This window comes from Microcaecilia unicolor, chromosome 8 (genome assembly GCF_901765095.1).
Source record: "Microcaecilia unicolor chromosome 8, aMicUni1.1, whole genome shotgun sequence".
NCBI lineage: Eukaryota > Metazoa > Chordata > Amphibia > Gymnophiona > Siphonopidae > Microcaecilia > Microcaecilia unicolor.
The window spans coordinates 128268134-128282034 of NC_044038.1; the positions used below are offsets into that span (position 1 = coordinate 128268134).

Genomic DNA, 13901 nt, shown 5'->3' on the forward strand with positions numbered 1-13901 from the left:
AAGACTTGTGGTCCAGTAGTTTGCAAGGTGTAAAGATTATTGCCACAACCTTAGGGGATCTAACATCATTTGGGCCTGGATAGATCTTGAAGACGTACTTATGGTGTGCAAACTTGGATCTTTCCATGTCTTTATTCTAGGCATGCACCATCATAATTAGTCCATCAAGAGTCAGAGGCAAGTGTTCAATTAAGTACAAAAGCAAAAGCGAAACCATAAGGGTTCAATAATGAAAAGCCAATTTACATAAATAGCAATAGTATATATAAAATTATATCTCCAGATTGGTAGGGGTCAGAGCTTCAACTGCAACCCTCTTAATACTAGGAATTGGGATCTATATAATATATCCCCACTTCTGGCTTGCATAATGTGCGAGACAGATTGGTAATTTTTACATGATCAAATAACAATGGTTAAGTATATGGAACAAAAAAAGTACAAAAACTAACAATAAAAATTTAGAGATGATGGTTAATGTTCAAGTTATTGATGTATGGAGGGCAATGTGTTGCAATCTATCGCCAATAGATATGGAATCTTCACCCGCGATGACTACCATTCACCAAGGGTTGGGCCCTCAGCTGCAGGAGGCCAGCAGGACTTACGAGCTAGATGATTCAGAAAGAAGGGTAGAGGCCAAAGCTTCTTGCAACTCCAAAAACTGGAGAGCCTGTCTCTTTTGCTCATGGACCAATTTATGCATCTGTTGAAACTCACGCTCAATAATGTCTCGTTTCTCACACCAGGTAATGTTGGGGTCTGTGCATTAGCCTTTTAATCTAGCGATTCTTTGCTGTAACATAGCCTTCAGATCAGATATATTATCGGGTAGCTTCTCTTTGCTAGCAGTCGTCTCCTCGGTGAGGGACGTCAACGGGATTCCTGTATCCATCTGGGGAAAGGCAAAACTTAAACAGACCAGTAGTGCAATTTATGTGGTCTCATTGAAAGAAGTCATAATGCTAGCGGGAGACATGAAGAACCATTATGTAAATACAAGAATTAGACAAGGGGTTAGGAGGCGGGTCGTGGGTATAAATGGGGGCCAGGAAGGAGGGATGGTAAGAAACAAAGCATCGAGAATGAAAAAACAAACAAAAAAAATTAAAAAAGCACCCTGAAGGGTGTAAGGGAAAAAAAAAAGAAAAATAAAAGAAATAAAACAAAATATGATACATCTGAATTGCAGCAAGGCATATTCAGAAGGCAATGCCAGAAAAAAGGTTCCTTGAAAAAGACTAATGAAAAAAACATTCAAAAGTGCAGACACCATTGATTGACCTTCACATAGAGTTTAAGTAACCCTTTTCAATCAGACAAAGAAGTAGGAAGAAGCATATCGCTTCAAGACAAAACCACCACGTGGCAAGAGTTAGTTGAAGCAAGGTGTTAGTTAAATACACAAAGCATAAATTCCAGGACCGCTGCACACAAATAGTCTACACCAGTTTTTTTCACTAGCACTCGCAGTGAAAGACAGAGAGATAAAAAGTGCAATAGTTGGCATTCAAGGGGTTATTGTGATCACTTGTATTAAATAGAAAGGAATCAGAAAGTGGAGTGCATAATTTTCCTTAATTATGTCTGAAAGCTTCACCAATTCTCAATTCAAGAATACTACAAAATCTATGATCAGCGCAAAATGTTCCCCCAAATGGCCAGTTCAAGGGAATATTTCTCGCATTTATTCCATAAAACGGATAATGGTTATTAAATATTTTTTCTTTCTTAGACAAGGAAATAATGAAAAGCTTTCAGATATCACACACAATAAAGAGATTTCAAAAATGAAGGCTTTATATTCATGAAAAAACTAAAGAAGTAAATGTTACATCAATTTAATGAGCAATACATAGCATTTATTTAAAAGGGATCCCGTATAAAGTAAAATGGCATAAATAAGTCAGTTAAGGAAAAAAAAACACAAAATAAACATCCTCTGGGGATCGCTCATCCCTGCAGTCGATAAGAATTCCCCAGGGAAGGTATGCATAAAAGCAAATAAAGAACTTGCTGACTCAGTTAGGTCATTTGTATGGTACCATAAATATACACATGCAATTAAACCAAGAGAAATATAAAATAAAAACATGTTACCTGCAATAGAAACAGAAACATCACACCAACACATATACAGAGAAATGGTTTCTGGATACTAAATGAGGAGCTGAGTACTATGAGTAACTGTGAACTACAAAATCAGATCGGGTTCGGAATACGCCTAGTCATTATGGACGGGTGGGGTGGGCGATTTTGATTTCTGGGCCAATGTTGAACTGGCAGAAGACATTTAGATGCATAATGTCCAATTTGACGGCAACGGAAACATGCCACACTAGCACGGCGATAGGGACTAGATTGGGAATCCTGGTTTCCAGCTTTAAGGCCTCTGCGATTGTCAGCATACCTGAATTGGGGGTTATGTTTTTCATAATCTGGCAAATCAGGGTAAACACGAGGGCAAGTAGTAGGTGAACTGGAACTAAGGATAACAGGGTACCTAGTGCCATGAGGAGAGGAAAGCAAATATAGGGTGGACGGGGTGCTAGAACTAGAAGGTGTGGAGGGGCTGATCTTAGAGGACATCTTAGCCTTCAAATCAGCAATCTGCAACATTGTGAGATTCCTGTGCAAAACCTGGTCCCGGCGGACCTCTCTTTGCCTATTCTCAATTAGTTGCCTACAATAGTGAAGGATATGTTCCCGAACCTGTGGCCATTCCATGTGTTGTAAACCTATCGTCTTATCTAGGTTCTTCCTGACCTTAGAGGGTAAGGTCTGTTTAAGTAAGTAATAGAATACAGGGAGAGCATTGTCTGAGTCAAATCTTTCCTCAATCTCATCATGAAACAACTGCTGCATCCTAATTAGGTAAGCTTCAATCAGTTCTGACCCCACCTCCCATCGTTGTGAAGTGATGACGGAGAAATCTTTCTGGGCAGGGAAGGAAGTACGTATCTCTTGAAACAATTTTTCTTTAATCACTGTCAAGGGGGCACTATCATACTGATTCTCAGTCACAAGTTCAGCATAGCCTGCTTGTGTGAACAAATCAGTGATGCTAGCATGGGCGGTCCTGCCCAATATGGCCTTCATATTTCCTACTGAAAGAGCTGTCCCTAGAGTGGCCTGTTGTAGTTTTAGTAGCCACTTGTTCCCTCCTTTAGTAATATTCGGGAGTCGCAGAACAAGGCCATTCAGCTCAGTTGCAGACAGGGGAGTAGTAATATACTCTGTATGAGGAAGACCAGCTGACATTCTATTCAGCAGGGGGAAAAGATTTGCAGCTCGGGAAAAGTTTAGCACCCTCTCCCCAGGAGGGGGTGGTGTGAGGGTGATCATATTGATTAAAATATCCAATGGTGGAATTTCAGCAATGATCTAGAACGTAGGTAGATAACTGTGGGCTAGAGCAAATATACATGAAACCCAGGCCTAGAACCAGTGGTTTGAAGCCATAAGTTAAGGACGGGACAAAATAAGTATCAGTGATAGTTGTATAGTTGTATAATAGTGAAAATAAATTATATAATAATTTTTTCAGAGCCGCTATAGAACCCGATTTTGAACACAGTCCTAGGACCAAGGTTTCAGAGAATACAGTAGAATTATGAAAAGAGCTAGGGGCGGTACGCCAATAGTTTACAAGAGCATGCGATACTCACGTGTCTTCTATTATACTCAAATTCTGTGTAGGAGGTCTAAAATATAAATGATCAGTCGGCATAAAGATCTACATACTAGTCGACATACAGAGGAGAGGTATAGAGAATTCATATTAAGATAAAGGTAAAGATAAGAATATACGCTAGTGTGTATGCAACTATGTATAAATACTGCCTTCCAGGGTAAGCCTCTGGTCAAGAGCCAAATAAGCGCCTCATCAACCACTCTAGTCAAGAGCCCACTAAACGCTTCATCAACCACCAGGAGCCAAAATACACGCATCCCCGGTGCCAGGAGCCACAATACACGCTCACTGGTAGAGCCCTAAATCAGGGAGTGCATCCATCAAGGGATTCAAGTACCCGTGAAAAAGGTACAGTGAATCCGGAAGGCAGTAACCCAATGAGTTTTCACGTGCTAGGAGCCTTAAACGCATCAAAAACGCATCAACTGTGACAAGAACCCTAAACGCTTCAACCAGCTCCCACTGGGTTTTCAATTAATCAAACTATAAATTTACGACCTCTGATTAGACTAGCTAGTAGGAAACGGTACAGAGGCGTCCCTCAGGAGTACCGGTGCTACAGGTTCTAGCCTAATTGGAAAAGAGGCAAGTGTTATAGACTGGGGGGCCGGGCACACCCTGAAAACTGGGTGGTATTAATGGCCCAATCCCTAACAATTTAGGTACCGTCATCCATCCAAGGGACAAAAATTTTGCCCCGTAGAGGGGTGTAAGCCCTTCCCCTTACCTTTCGCCGGGCATCGGTACGTAAGCCAATGGTTCTAGCGTAACACAAATAGGAATGAGAGTAAGGGTATAGTATGTATCAGGGAAGAGTCCCTAAAATATACTTCAGAAAAGGAAAAGAGGGGTGGGTGTGGATCATTAAAAGGAGTTTAGCCTGTAACAGGAAAAAAAAACTTTTGGGCACCTTATGGGCGGCGGCCGATCCAGAAGACTTTAAGGATCCAGCCACGAAATAAAAATAAAGTGTACATATTATATGGTAAAAACTGGGCCTACCTAATTTGTAATGTAAGGCCAAAATAAGCTGTAAGGGTAGGTTGGGAGCTGTATATGGAATCAAAATATAGACTTTAAACAAGACATGAAACTACTACATACTATAATAAGAGGAACAGGGGAGAACCATATATGTAACTGGAACACCGATTTCAACAAAAGGCAAGAAAATGTATATTAACAAAGACATTATAACATGTGTAGTCCGGAGCTATACCCCTAGAATAAATGAAATAAAGGTAAATACATATTAAATGCTTTTGGGGCGGGTATCGGATAGGTTGGAAGTAGCATCTAAACAGGAAAATATAAGAGAAGCATATATTATAATAAATTCTCAAACAGGATGCCAGAATCGTGGTGCAAATATGACAGGTTAATTACCCATAAATATGACAAATTAATACCCATACACTCCGAAAAGGAACATAGTAAATAAAATAAACCCGAATGCGATGGCAGGAAGCTTTTGTGGTTAAACAGGTGAAAGGGGAAAAAACAAATTAAAACATGTGATTCTTACACCAAGAACTTCCAATGATACGGCATAAAACATACATACTAATCAGTGACTGAAATGATATGTCTAAATGATGACAAACAGAACAGCTGCAGCATTAGAAGGAAAGAGAAGGTTGGGTTATAAAGAACCAACAGGAAATAACTGAAGAAGTTAAGCAACGCTGTATTCTCATGGTACGCAGCCATCATCTTCTCAACCGGAAAGGTAAAACATATTTTATATGCATCTCTGTTAAGGTAAAAGCAAAGAAATGCTGCTATATAGTACATAATACTTCTACTATCATATAAGTTATACAAGGGGTTATCTAGCTCTTAATGAAACAATACACCATTGTAATTTCATATCTAAGTTCACAATGCTGTCGAGTAAAAACAGAAAACTTGTTATAAAGACTTACACAATTTAAAAGTGATTGTTATTCTCAGGACGTGGAAATTATTCATTAAGAAACATTATAACATAACTCATTACTGCAAGTGTTTAAAATAGGCCAGTCCAGGCTGTATGCACTCGGAGGACGAAAACCACAACGCAAGCGAGGAAGTGCAATATTTCCTGTAGATAACGTTATGATATAGTCAGGCTCACCGATGATTAAAAAGTATTAAAAAGCATCCTGAAAAAAACTAACACGATAGTACGGTGCAGGGGCTGTAACTTATATTTCTTTTAAACGAGCACACCATTAAAATAGAGCACAAGAAACCAGAACTATATGAGTATCGGAGATCCAAAGCATACGAGAATCTTATCTAGAGGGTGAATAAGATCCTATCTAACGCAGCATAATACAAACAGTAAAATAGATAGTGCAAGCAATAGAAGCTGATGGGCGGGGACAGCATAGCCCCCTAGCTTATAACGGGAGCAGGATATAATCTATATAGCGTCTATACAGCAAACTGTAAAGGTATGTTTCCTAATTATGTCACAATAAATACCCATTTCAAACTACAAATTCAGGAAAACCTCAGCAATTATATATAAAGGGACCAAAAGCAAATGTCAAAAAGGAAAATAAATGACAAACCTTAAGCATTATTAATTGAAAGTATAACATTGTCCCAAAACAAATTGTAAATTAAAAGGGTGTGATAACAGCTAGTAAGACAAATACAAATTAAAAATTACAACTGTAAAAGGAGAAGAAAAAGCATTAATCAGACCGGAGGATGGCCGTATAGTTTGACAGCCAGCCATAAGTCATAGTATAAAGCACTGATAATACATGAAGGAGAAGAGCATGCTTCTGAAGTCCAGATAGCTTAGAAAACAAATCACAGAGCCGGGGGACAGGAGAATGCTGTATAATAGACAAGAAACCTTTTACAAGGAGAAAGCATAGGAGACGGGGTCTATGCAGCTAAAGCGGCTACGGGGAAACCACGCACTTATAAATTGAGAAGGCAAAGATACAATAGTAATTATTTGTGGTTTCCTGTGGTTTCCGGTGGCTATAGAATTATTCAAAGTCAGACCAAGACTAGCAATCATTTGGAAAAAGCACATAAGTTAATGTTTTGTCCGTTTCCAGCTGTACGGCTGAAATGCTTTTACAGCTCTGAATATGGTTCCTTAATAAGGCTGTGTTATAACAACAGTTTTAGTTAGTAATAGAAACTTGCATGTTCCTATTTGACAGAAAGGCTGTTGCAAAGCAGGTTAGAAAAGCAAATTAAAACGTGTCATTCTTTCATCATAAGCCTCAAGTATATAACATATTGAATCAAGCAGTCCAAATACAATGCTTAATGATTACGAACAGAACAGGCTCAGCATTTGAGGGAAGGGGGGGTGAAAAGTTACCGTTCTATCCATAGGCAGAAAACACATTTCTGTGAATAAGATTCCGTTTCAGCATGGCTAGTACAGGAAGTCAGCACAGTCTGAGGAAACGTTGTGGTTAAGAGACTGCTTCTGGAAAGTACAGCTTTTAATATGATTTAGCAATAATACTGTAGAGAGTTTAAAAAGAACCAGAACATATTTCAAAAATCAAGGGTTTATACGGGTTTACAGAAAATTGTTATAAGGATTTAATGTTGATGTAGATGTTATAGGAAAAGGAAAATAAAAACCAGAAGGGAAGTGTGCTTCCTGTGCTTAATTTGAGTTTATTGCTTACTGCAAGCATTGGACATTACGGCTACTGAAAATAGGACTATACAGCACATAAAAACTGTAAGTTTAATTTTTCATATTAAAACTTTATGCTGGTATAATTAATCAGGATAGGATTTTATCTAATCAAACATATTGAAGTTCTTAGAAACTATTATGTAAGGAACCAAAGAGTTAATGTTTGAGGAAGTATGACAATTCTAACTACGTTGCTACTTTAATTGCTCAGATAGACCGCTGTAATCATTCTGTGTTCATATGAAAGCTGAAACTGTCAATTCTACACTTGATACGGCAGCTCCTTCAAAGCAAAAATTTTTAATGTCTTCTATTGTGTCTTTAAAATAACGGCAATCTAAATTTCATTACTACCAGCATATCGCTTGATTCTGTTAAGTAAGGGTTAATTTTTAGTTTCCGGACTAAGGCTTCCTAGACGATTACAACTGAATTTATGTGCTAAGAAGTATTTTGTTTTGGCATTCTCTTGAGCCTCCCTCTGTTATAGAAGCAGAACAATCAAACTTAGCACGATTTAAAACCCATTTTTAGAAAGAAAATGCTTTAAAAGAACAGACACTATAGCATTATAGAATTCTGTACCTTATTCAAAGGGTTAGAAAGCAAAGGTCTAGGGATGAACGGAAACTGTGACATAATCCTAAAGATATAAGCGAGGAAGTAGAGAGAAAGAGAGGCATTTGAGACAGCTGCATTTCTCTTAAGAGAGGTCTGGCCACCATCAAAATCTAAAAAGGAATTCATTACACAGTTGCAACTTATACAGGAGCAATTAAAAAGGACAAGCCCATAGGATAGCGCAAACAGTACAGCAAGGGGGGGGGGGGGGCACAGAAATATGGGATAGCAGCCAAGCACACAAAACAGATCACAAATTGTGTAACCTCAGGTGACACAGACACAAATCACAAACACAGGAATATACAAGGAGAAAAGTATATTAAAAGTGTGGAATTAGAAAAGGTGTCTTATCTAACAGCGTTGACCCAGAGGGGGGGGGGGGGTCACATTAAGACCACAGCGGAGGTTCAACACCCGATTTAAACAAACAGCAGCCGTTGGGACGCACTCGCGTGGCCCAGCCGGTATGCGTCAATCACTCAGCAACCGTGCAGTTACACACACCATGCAAATCAAAAAGGGATAGCAAATAGAAGAACAGTATAGGGACCAGTAATAATTAATAGACCATATCACAAAAGGGACAGAGCAACAGAAAAATATGACAGAAGAGAGAGTGGGCATCCGTTCTGGGACGCAACTTAGAAGCTGCGGCTAGAAGAGCAAACCACAGGAAAGAGTGAGACATAGAAAGAGAAAGCAGAATGCTTTAAAGATAGAGAAAAAGTGACAGGTCAATTAGGGACATGAGACACCAGAGAAAAACTTCTGGATCGCAGTTAGCCCACGATCAACAGAATATCACAGAACAAAAACCTGTCTCTGAGTTTAAACGAAACCGGGCAACAGAATAGATTGCCGAATAAAACATCTTAATTCTGAAAGTCTCAGAAACAGTTTTTAGGAAGCAAAAATAAAACAGCAGTTTATAAATTCGACCAAAAAAAAATTATGCTATGCAGCGAAAATTAAACTTGGAAGTACAACTAAGGTGGCTACGGGGAACAGAGACAGAATACAGCCCGGGACTTCTCAAGCGGAGATTTAGAATGTCATGAAAGTTTCAGACGTATAAAGCTGCATGACAGGAAGGAAGGGGGGGTTCCGTGGGCTGTCAGTTTTACCAAAATGATTTTAAAGGAAGATACCCTCCTAGTGAACAGTCTCTACAGAAACAAACAGACAGAGGACAGATGGGGCAATCTGTGAGTGCAATGCCGCACAGAAGTTTACCAAGAATAGAACCGATCATAAAAACAGATAAGTAGGAAGATAGACCCTGTCACAAGAACAACAGATAAAGGTGGACAGGAGAAACAAACGGGCAACCGAGGCAGAGAGTACAAAAACCCCAAATGAGGGCACAGGACGAGAGGGCGGACAGAGTTCACTGACTGCGATAGGAAAGAATAACGGAAGGGAAAGTGACAGTGGCTTAACCACAGGAAAGAGTGAAAACTGAGAGAGAGAAGAGCAGACTGCTATAATAAGGGACATGAGATAACGGGGAGGAAACACTTGATCTTAGTTTTTCTTCCCAAGATCTACAGACAGATAAACATGGGGAAGGCGGCACAGAGAGTAAGCACTGCACAGCCCTAATACAGGTGCATTGGGAGGAGAACAGCGAATAAAGAGACAGAGATAGGGCATCATAGAATATTACAGACAAGAAAAGAACAGGAAAAGACAGAGAGGGCAAGTAGGAAAAGTAAGAACTGCAAGAGTCAGAGAGAGACCTGGGAAGGAGAACAGGGAATAGGACGTGGACAAGAACGCAGCCAGAATGGACAGAGTAGAAAACAGAAAAGGAGAATACTCAGAACAGAAAGGAGGGAAAAGAAAAAAGTAGATCTTGGACGCATAGAATCACCCCTCTTGCGGCCAAGAAAAAACATAAAAGAAAAAGAAGGGGATAGGAAAGCGGCGTGCAGGGAACAAAGGAAGAAGGCAGAAAGATAGAAAAGTATTTGAGGGAGGGGTGAGAAAAAGAACGGACAGAATAATAGTGCCCAATACCCCTCAAGTGGGCAATGTCCGTGAGAGGCAGAAGGAGAGAGAAGAAGAGATAAAGGTCCCCTTCTTGCGTTCAAAGGAAAGAGAATGGGAAAAGGATAAAATAAAAAACACAGGGACAGGTGTCTTGAGAGGAGGTCAAAGAATAAGGAAAGACAAAGATGGGACCCCATAGAACCCTTACAGGTAAGAAAAGGACAGGGACAGCTAGGGGAGTACAGCGAGAAGCAGGAAAAGTTAGGGTGAAAGAGAACAAAGAAAGGAATGGGGAAGGGGATTCAAAGAGGAGGGATTAAGACAGAGCATAGGTGAAAGAAACGAGGCTTTGGACGCACAAACGTATCCCCACTGCGTCCAAAAAGAAGTAGGAGAAGGACAGTAAAGCGTTGGACAGGGAATGGGGCAGCAGACTGTGGTCACCACTGTTTTACTTGAACCCCTCTCCACGCCCCCGGGAAGACCCTTTTCCACGGAGGTGTGCAGAGGGTTTGTGCCTCCACAATCTGTTTGCGGCGTTGTGGAGGCATCAGAAGGCACTGTTCCAATCTAATTCCCATGACCACAGCTTTCTGTCTATCTGGATTTAAATGATTCCTTGGCCATTTGTGTTCCCACATATATTCTATTAGAATCTAACAGTATTTTGTACACAGAATGAGTGTCTGGTGTGTGTATAGCTTAGTTTGTAAAGTAAGTAACAGGTGAGGAATACTTGAAAATAAAGACAGAGATAGGTTTCAGAAAGAAGGCTTTAATCTTACCAAGTGTTCAATCAAGTACAGACATCAAACAGATTCTGGATTCAATTGCACAGAGCTCTGCCGTCTGAGAAGTGTCGGGGAAGACTCCGAAATTAAGCCAAAATCTCCCTTCTTTTATACCCACAGATCTCAATAGAAGTCTATGGCAGGACCTATTTTTTTATAATATTTCACAATTTCTGAGATCATACTTTCGCATCCGGCCAGGTGCTTCCGTTCTTGTAAACAACTTGTTCCTTAATATTAAAAATATCTGTTCTAGCTATTGCAAATTATTGTGCAACTTCCTCTTTTGTCAACATGTTTTCTCCTCTGCCAGAACATCTTATTCTTAGCATATCAGTTTCACTTCCCCTTTTTCTATTATCTTATGATCTAAGTTTCATCTTATAGAAAGACAAACTCCATTTTAATAAGTGCTACATTCAATTTGTACCTGATTTTATTAAGACTCATCTATAAGGCCATTAGTAGGTTATCAGGCCTAGTTAGTGCTTTTCAGCTGTACAAAGCTATGTAGCTTGGCCCACCACTATTCCAGTGGATGGATCTTAAACTAGAACGCATATTAACTTGCAGGAAAAGCAAGTCCTTGCTCAGCCAGTCATAGATTTTTAAACCTAGCTGGTATTTTTACAGCCTGAGTCCTAAAATCTGGCCTTCCACCCTTCCGGTGGGCATCCAGTGAGGGCCTCTTGCTGTAGTATAATTATACACCGCTCATTCTTTTGGGCCCAACATGGAAAAAGAAAACCCCTGGAAATGGCTAGTGCAGCGCTAATTGTGTTACCACCGGGGCCCTTATCACCATCTCAATGGATGGCAGTAAGGGCCTCTGTCAAGCCTCTTAAGACTTGTTAACTGTAAAGTCTCAATATCTTGAAGTATAACCTTGGCACACCAGTACACACCTGAAGTCTCTTTATTTTCTGAAGTTTCCTTTACTGAATAAACAGATAATGTACTCACAGTCAGATGTTCAGAAGTGTTGCCCCAGGGCACAGAGACTCTGTAATTCTGAGAGCTGTATCAGTGGTTGGAGGTAGAAATGTGAAGAGAGGCAGCTTTATTGCAGAGGTGAGAAAATAGTTGAACAGGTAGAAGTAGCTCAGAGCTGGGTGACTGGAGAGTGCAATACCTATCCACCCCCATCCTGTTAGACTGTCACTGAAATGCTTTGATGTTTCACTTATATATACTGTCATCACACACTCAATGCATGGAAACAAACTCAAAGAAAATACAAGGACATACTACAAAACCAAAATAGGGCCAGACTACAAAGACACGAAGAAACTATATCAACTCGTGAACACACTACTAGACACCACACCAGTCACCACAACCAACACAGACACCCCATCAGCCGACATACTTGCTAAATACGTCAAAGAAAAAATTGTAAACCTACGCAACGCGTTACCTCAGAACACCACCGACTTCGAAAAACTGAGTGCCTAGACCCAATCCTCGGTGAATACCCAGCAGACAGAATCTGGACAAATTTCGCCCTCCTTACCATGGAAACAATCACCCAAGCGATCAATAAATCACGATATACATCCCCTACAAACATGATCTATCAGATATCACCAATGAAATCAAACTCAGCCTGGCAATCATGAACTCATGGGCGGATGCATTCCAACTAAAACTTAACACAGACAAAACACACTGACTCATCCTATCATCCCGATACAACATGAACACACTCACCTATATAAACATCCCAGACTACACCCTTCCTGTTTCAGATAGCCTGAAAATCCTCAGAGTTATAATCGACTGAAACCTCACACTAGAACACCAAGCAAAATCTACAACAAAGAAAATGTTCCACTCAATGTGGAAACTCAAAAGAATAAAACCTTTCTTCCCGAGGGAAATATTCCGCAACTTGGTACAATCAATGGTACTAAGCCACCTAGACTACTGTAATGGAATCTACGCGGGATGCAAAGATCTAATCAAAGAAAATCCAAACAGCTCAAAACACCGCAGGCAGGCTTATATTTGGAAAAATGAGATTCGAAAGCGCCAAACCCCTTCGAGAAAAACTGCGTTGGCTCCCAATCAAAGAACGTATTGCGTTCAAAATCTGCACTTTGGTTCATAAAATTATCTATGGTGAGACCCCAGGATACATGACATACCTCATTGACCTACCAACCAGAAACACAACAAGATCAACACGCACATACCTAAATCTCCACCACCCAAGTTGCAAAGAACTCAAATACAAATCAATCTATGCATCCAGCTTCTCCTTTATAAGCACACAAATATGGAACACACTACCAAACACCGTGAAAACAACGTGAGACCTATCAAACTTCCGGAAATCACTAAAACCTTACCTGTTCAAAAAGGCATATCCGAATGATGCAAATTAAATGCCCAAACCCTGCAACACAACGAATCTAATACTCGAAATGGACATAACATAACTCTTCTTCCTTTCCAATTCCATACGGTGTCTGTCACACATGATCTCTACCATGATATCACTATGTATTTGTCATACCGGAACTGGCGATTGCCAGCACGGTGCTATGTAAGCCACATTGAGCCTGCAAATAGGTGGGAAAATGTGGGATACAAATGCAACAAATAAATAAATCTACCAACATTTGTTTATTTCCGATCTGACGAAGAAGGACAACCTTCGAAAGCTAATCAAGAAATGTATTAAGTTATGTCCAATAAAAAAGGTATCATCTTATTTTCTTTTCCATGTTTTATTTTGTTTTATTTCTATTGATTACCTTTAAAAGTGGACTAACATGGCTACCACTCAAGCTCATGATAGAAATCAGCTAGCGGTAAACACCGAGGCACCCATAGGAATACAATGGGCATCTTGGCATTTACCACCAGCAGATTTCTACTGTGGTTCAGTAAAAGACCCCCTTAGTGATTTTAACTTGAAATCTCTGTCAAAATGATTTTACCCAACACTGGATGTTTCTGTTTTATCCCTTGATGAGTTGTGGTGCAGAAGCCATGGTGACAGTGCAGCTTTCCCATCCAACTACATACTTTTGCTTTGAAAATATTTCCAAGTCTGCACAAAAAAACCAAAACCAAAACAAAAACAACTATGGGCCTGATATTTAAAAGGCTTTAACTAGGCATGAAA

At 39.9% G+C, this 13901-nt stretch overlaps 1 long non-coding RNA gene across 1 annotated transcript; it reads right to left on the reverse strand.

Moving 5' to 3' along the window:
- Window positions 1-834: 834 nt before the first annotated feature.
- On the reverse strand, window positions 835-13640 carry LOC115476913. The gene is made up of 3 exons (XR_003943234.1): window positions 13557-13640; window positions 7029-7032; window positions 835-845 (listed from the first exon to the last, which is right to left on the reverse strand). It is a non-coding gene; the product is annotated as an uncharacterized LOC115476913 (long non-coding RNA).
- Between the last annotated feature and the right edge of the window lie 261 nt (window positions 13641-13901).